This window comes from Leptonychotes weddellii, chromosome 12 (genome assembly GCF_054177405.1).
Source record: "Leptonychotes weddellii isolate Sample4059 chromosome 12, ASM5417740v2, whole genome shotgun sequence".
Lineage (NCBI taxonomy): Eukaryota > Metazoa > Chordata > Mammalia > Carnivora > Phocidae > Leptonychotes > Leptonychotes weddellii.
In genome coordinates, this window is record NC_138380.1 from 29,419,093 (window position 1) to 29,425,391 (window position 6,299).

The 6,299-nt window shown below is 39.8% G+C and overlaps 1 non-coding gene across 1 annotated transcript; it reads left to right on the forward strand.

Moving 5' to 3' along the window:
* The first annotated feature begins 5,415 nt into the window (after nt 1–5,415).
* Nucleotides 5,416–5,521, forward strand: LOC115939107 (U6 spliceosomal RNA). Its single transcript, XR_004074040.1, has one exon. It is a non-coding gene; the product is annotated as a U6 spliceosomal RNA (small nuclear RNA).
* The last annotated feature ends 778 nt before the right edge of the window (nt 5,522–6,299 follow it).

Consider the following 6,299-nt stretch of genomic DNA (forward strand, 5'->3'; position numbering starts at 1 on the left):
CTTAGATTCCCAAGAATATCAGATAATAAAATTACTATACACAGACTATAAAACAAATCTGTTTAGGAATGACTTTAAAAAGCAAAATGAATAACAAATATGAATAAAGTACATAATACTTAAAGGAAAAAAAGAATAAGCTAAAAAATATCTGAAAAAGAACTAAAAAGAACACCCAGTAATTAAAAACATAACCACTGATATTAAAACAGTGATTTTTCTGACTATGGTCGCCGCTGAGGAAGCATTATTAAACTCTTTCCTATGGCCACCACCATATATAATTCAGAATCTCTCTCAAAGAGCCCAAAGAACTGTAGAAGCTCTTCATTAAAGGTTTGAACTTCAGTATAACCAATGATAGACTGAAAAGTATGAGTAACACTCACAGATTGTATGGCAATGAAAGATCTAACCACCAAGCACTCTAGAAGCTTTGGGCTTGTCACATAAGCCATTGTGGTGCAACCATATGCAGTCATGAATGCAAGGCCACACAAGATGGATGGAAGTGTCACAAAACCAAAGAAGGTGTCCCAAGAGAAGGTTTTTCAAGACTAGGTGCACAGTTACCTATGAAAAAGACCTTTGTTAGTGGCATTAAAGAAGACACTGAAGAACATCATGCAAGAGATTATTTTGAGCAATATGGGAAGACTGAGGTGACTGAAATCATTACTGACTCAGATAGTGACAAGAAGAGAGGTTTTGCTTTTGTAAACTTTGGTAACCATAACCCCATGGATAAGACTGTTGTTTGGATATACCATACCATGACTAGCTAGAACTGTGAAGTAATGAGAGCCCTCCTTAAGCAAGAGATGGCCAGTGTCTCATCTAGGTCAAAGTAGTTCTTAAAATGTTGGTAGTGGTTGTGGAGGTTATTTTAGAGGGAACAACAACTTTGGTCATGGAGGAAACTTCAAGGGTTGTTATGGCTTTGGTGGTGGTGGATATGATGGCAGGAATGGATTTGGTAATAACAGAAGCAGTGTGGGAGGTGGTAGAAGCTACAATAACTTTGGCAATTACAACAATCAATCTTCAGATTCTGGACCCATGAAGAAAGGAACTTCTCTGGTTCTCGTGGTGGTGAAGGCCAGTACTTTGTCAAACCACAAAACCCAAAGTGGTTATGGGTGTCTAAGCAACACCAGTAGTTATGGGAGTGGCAGAGATTTTAATTACTGCCAAGAAAAAAGTTAGGAGAGCCAGAGAAGTGACAGAAAAGTTATGGGTTACAATAGGTTTGTGAACTCAGCCAATCACAGCAGCAGAGCCTAACTGCTACAAGAAAAAAAAAAAATAAGGATGGTATTTGTGACTTATAACAGGTATTTTAGTTTCTGTTCTCTAAAAAGTGAAAAGCATTCCAATGAAAGGTTTTAATGTAGTTTTTTGTTGTTGTTCACATGTTGTTAATTGATAACTGTAATAGTCTGATCATGATGCTGATTAAATGTGTCTTTAAAAAAAATTCACTGGATATGGGGTGCCTGGGTGGCTCGCTCGTTAAGCATCTGCCTTCAGCTCAGGTCGTGATCCCAGGGTCCTGGGATCGAGCCCCTCATCAGGCTCCCTGCTCTGCAGGAAGCCTGCTTCTCCCTCTCCCACTCCCCCTGCTTGTGTTCCTTCTCTCACTGTGTCTCTCTGTCAAATAAATAAATAAAATCTTTAAGAAAAGAATTCATTGGATATGGTAAACAGAAAAGTAGATACAGCTAAAAAGAGAATTAGTGAAGTGGAAGATAGATTTAGGAAATTATCTAGAATTCTGCCCAAGATACCAAAAAAAAAAAAAAAAAAAAAGGGAAATATGAAAGGAGTTGAGGGACAGGGAAAGTAGAATTAATAGGTCCAACATATGTCTTATAACAGGAATTCCAGAAAGAAAGAAAAGAGATGGGCCGCCTGGGTGGCTCTGTTGGCTAAGTGTCTGCCTTCGGCTCAGGTCGTGATCTCAGGGTCCTGGGATTGAGCCCTGAGTTGGGCTCCCTGCTCAATGGGGAGTCTCCATCTCCCTCTCCCTCTGCCCCTCCCCTGCTTGTGCATGCTCTCGCTCGCTCTGTCTCTCTCTTTAATAAATAAATAGATAAATAAAATCCTTAAAAAAAAAAAAAGAAGAAGAAGAGAGAAAGTGAGAAAGATGAGCAATTTCCAGAATGGATGAAAGATATAAATCTTCAATGTCAAGAAGCACAAGTTCCAAGTAGTTCCAAAACAAACTAAATCCACACAAAAATATACTGCTGCAAAAATGCAGAGAGTAGAAGAAAAAGAAATTTCAAAAGCTACCAAGGAGAAAAGACAAGTTACCTAGAAAAGAAAATCAGGCCAAAAGTAGACATTTCCAGAGCAGTGATGGAAAACAAGAAGGCACTGGAATCATATTTTCAAAATGCTGGGGAAAAAAATCAATCTATAACTTTATATCCAGCTGAACTATCATTAAAGAACAAGAGTAAAATAAAGACATTTCAGACAAACAAAATCTACCAAGAACAGATCTCATCTATAGGAACTTCAGAACAAATATTTTCCAAAAGAAATGCAAGAGGAAAACTTGAGTAAATAAATTTGTATACATGCAGTGAAATTTACAATAATAACTAGGAATTACTCATTTCTGGTAACAGAACAAGGTGAAATAAAGTGTTGGTAACATCAAGATGGAAAGGAAGTGACCAAAATTAAGCATTTTTTTAAAGACTTTATTTATTTATTTGACAGAGAGATAGCAAGAGCAGGAACACAAGCAAGGAGAGTGGGAGTGGAAGAAGCAGACTTCCCGCCGAGCAGGGAGACCAATGCGGGGCTCGATCCTAGGACCCTGGGATCATGACCTGAGTTGAAGGCAGATGCTTAATGACTGAGCCACCAAGGAGCTCCCAAAATTAAGCATTTTAAATTTCTTTATATTGTTGGGAAGGAGGGAAGAAATATTATAAACTTTAGGCATTGTTAGGTAAGCATGTCACAATGTTAAAGATAACTATTAAGGCAAAAATGTACAATTTCCTCTTTAGTAAGGAGATAAAAATAATTTTAAAACTCTTCAATCAATCTAAAAGGAGAATAGATTTGTAGGTGTGGATGCAGGAGGACTTAGACTAAAAGTAGGGAAACTGGTTAGGATTCTGTTGCTCATAGTAGCAATATAAATATCTGGATATAAACAATAATGATTGTGTAGAATTATAAGAAAAAAATCTAAAAAACCTTAGTAATGGAAATAAGGGATACTTTGAATGGAGAGATTATAATAGAAAGACCTAATATTGTAAACTGTTAACTTTTTACTAAAATTAATTTATAAAGCTACAATTCTAATACAAGACCAGCCAAGGATGATTAGGATTGCTTCCTTTCCCTCCCTCCCTCCCTTTTCCTGCACCAATCCCCTTTTACTTCTCACTCTTGATTCAACTATAGAGCACCAGGCATGTAGCAAATATTCAATAAATCAGTATTCTATTAAAATAAAAGAATAAGTGAATGATTCCACTGATCTGCAAGGAATTTCTGATTTACATTCTCAGAAAAAGTCCCATCAAGCATGATACACAGTACACATCAAGGTGTTATCTAACTTTGAATCTCTGCATAAGTATGCAAGCTAACCCTTTGCCAAGGATGCTTTGTGAGTTGATTACAATTCGAAAATCACTGTAGAAGTGTTCCTGAGAGACACAAATAGATGACAATATTGACTTCTTAGGGTTAATCTAATGAAAATAACCCACATTAATTAAAATATAAGAGTAGAAGACCATTACTCATTACTTTCTAAATACTTCCTAAAGTCAACAAAACTTTTTTTTTTTTTAAGATTTTTATTTATTTTTTGACAGAGAGAGAGAGACAGTGAGAGAGGGAACACAAGCAGAGGGAGTGGGAGAGGCAGAAGCAGGTACTCCCTGCTGAGCAAGGAGCGCAATATGGGGCTCGATCCCAGGACCCTGGGATCATGACCTGAGCCAAAGGCAGACGTTTAACGACTGAGCTACCCAGGTTCCCCAGTGCCATACTCTTAAAAGCAGGTTTTTCTAATTTCAGCTCCGGAAGAAGAGCATGAGGTTTTGCATTCATTTCCGTACAGAAGCCTCCAGGGCTCTTTTTGCAAACTGATAAGCCACAGAAAGTTTTTAAAAATTCTGTTACATCTATTTCCTAGGCAAGGAGAGTCTAGTGCCTTGGCATTCCCATAACTAAGACTAGCCACACAAATGATTGCTCTCATAATGGAAGGAGTCTGCTCCAGATGGACGTGTGTCTTCGTTCCTGTACCCATTAGTTATGGTACCCAGATACACCAGCCTGAACAGCCCGTCTGGGCCCTCTGCTCTCAGGTAGGATACAATAGCCTGGAGCGGGCCAACCCTCCTACTGTGACAACCTCCTTCAAATATCCTCCTTGCTATTCAGCCAGAGCCTCTCTCAACTTGAGCTTCTCAGCCCTCTGGGTGTGAAGTTTGATTAAAGATATTGTTTTTAGGTACAAATGGCCCTTTTTAAATACAAACCAACCATTTCGTAAGGGCCCAGACAAGAAGCAATCTGTTTTAACACTAGAGAAAAACTGTGTTGAACTGGGAGCAGAGCTCCACTACCTTCCTATCTTTATAAGGGAATTTCAAGGGTAGTTTTGGTTATCCTTTGCCTTCAGTGCTGACTTTAGTACCTACCCTCTGGGTGAGCTGGGGACCACTGAAATATAATGTGCCACTCTTCTAAGAATTGCAGTCATATGCAGAATCTATGCCTCTCAGAGATCCCCACAGTACCCACACAAAATTAAAAAGAGAGCAGCATATCCTTACTCTTCTTATGTAACTCTTCTTATATAACTTAAATGTGTTTTTATTGGTTGAGGCCATGCAAATCTAAAATGCCTACTAGACTGTGCCTTTACTGGTAAACAGAGATCTTTTCTTCTCTGGCCACTTTATCTTGCAAGATGCTCACCACCTTCCTTAATGGGGTCAACTGTTCTGGGTGAGTTCTCTTGCACTGACAACCCTTGGGCCTGGGGCTTGCATTAGTGAAACTCTGAGGTCAGTAGAGAATGTATGTGAGGGGGCATTCAAACAGATAACTAGAGATGCTAATTAAAAAAAAAGAAAAACAACTAGGTCCTGACCACACCCTCCACCACAACCCACCCTGCCTCCAGGACACCACCCCCCATTGGCCCCACCCCACATGGGCCCCACCCTCTGCAAAAAAATAAAAATTAGGTCCTGTCCTAGATGAATTGAGATCAGATACCCCGAAGATGGGTCCAGGTGTTGTATTATTTAAAACTTCTACCGGTGATTATGATGAAAACGAGTTAGAGAGCCACTGATATCCATTATCCCAATAAACTCTCTTAGCCACACTGTTAACTAATTCGGACAAAGTATAATACACAGCGTGCTCGCTTTGGAGCACGTATACTAAAACTGTAACCATACAGAGAAGATTAGCATAGTCCCTGTGCACAGATCACATGCAAATTCGTGAAGCATTTCATATTTAAAAAAAAAAAGTAAAATACACAGCAATAACAGGATGACAGAATCCAGTTCCTCAACTCCAGTCAAATATTTTCCCTGACTACGCAATAAGTAGTTACCTCTCAATTCTAAATTATCAACTTTGCTGATGATAATCCAGGAGGATTCAGCAGAGCACTGGGGGCCCCATGCTATCATGGTTGCTGGGGGATGGGCAGTGCGCCCAGGCAGAGGCCACATTCTTAAAGAAAAGGCATTCCAGAATCCCCAGAATTTGTTCTGAAAGGCAGTATCATTCTGCTAGTTATCTACACCCAAAAACTTCAGAATTATCTTTGAGTTCTACTTTTCATGCAGTATCTGTGTCTCTCCATTCTCGTTCTTTCTTTCTTCCACACATTTCTCCCTTTCCTTTCTCATTGCCACCACCCAAACCAAGGCCCATATCACCTCCTTTCTAAATTACTATAATTCATAATGAGCCTCACTGGCCCAGATTCCTCTCTCTTCAAATCATCTTGCTCACTCCAAATAAATCTCTCTAAATAAAGTTTCCACCATTTCATTGCCGTATTCCAAAATTGTCACTGGTTCCCATTGCCTAAAAGGCCCCAATCCCTTGCCCCTCCACAAATGAGCCAAAAATCACCTTTCCGAATCTATGTCCACCTTTCCAGTCAAACCCCTCACCCGGCCGCTCGGGCGCACCGAGCCCATTTTCGGCAAGCACTGTGCCTCCCGTGAGGCCAGAGTTCTGCAGCCGGACAGTCCTGTGAGCAGACCCCCGTTCTGCCCTCGGGG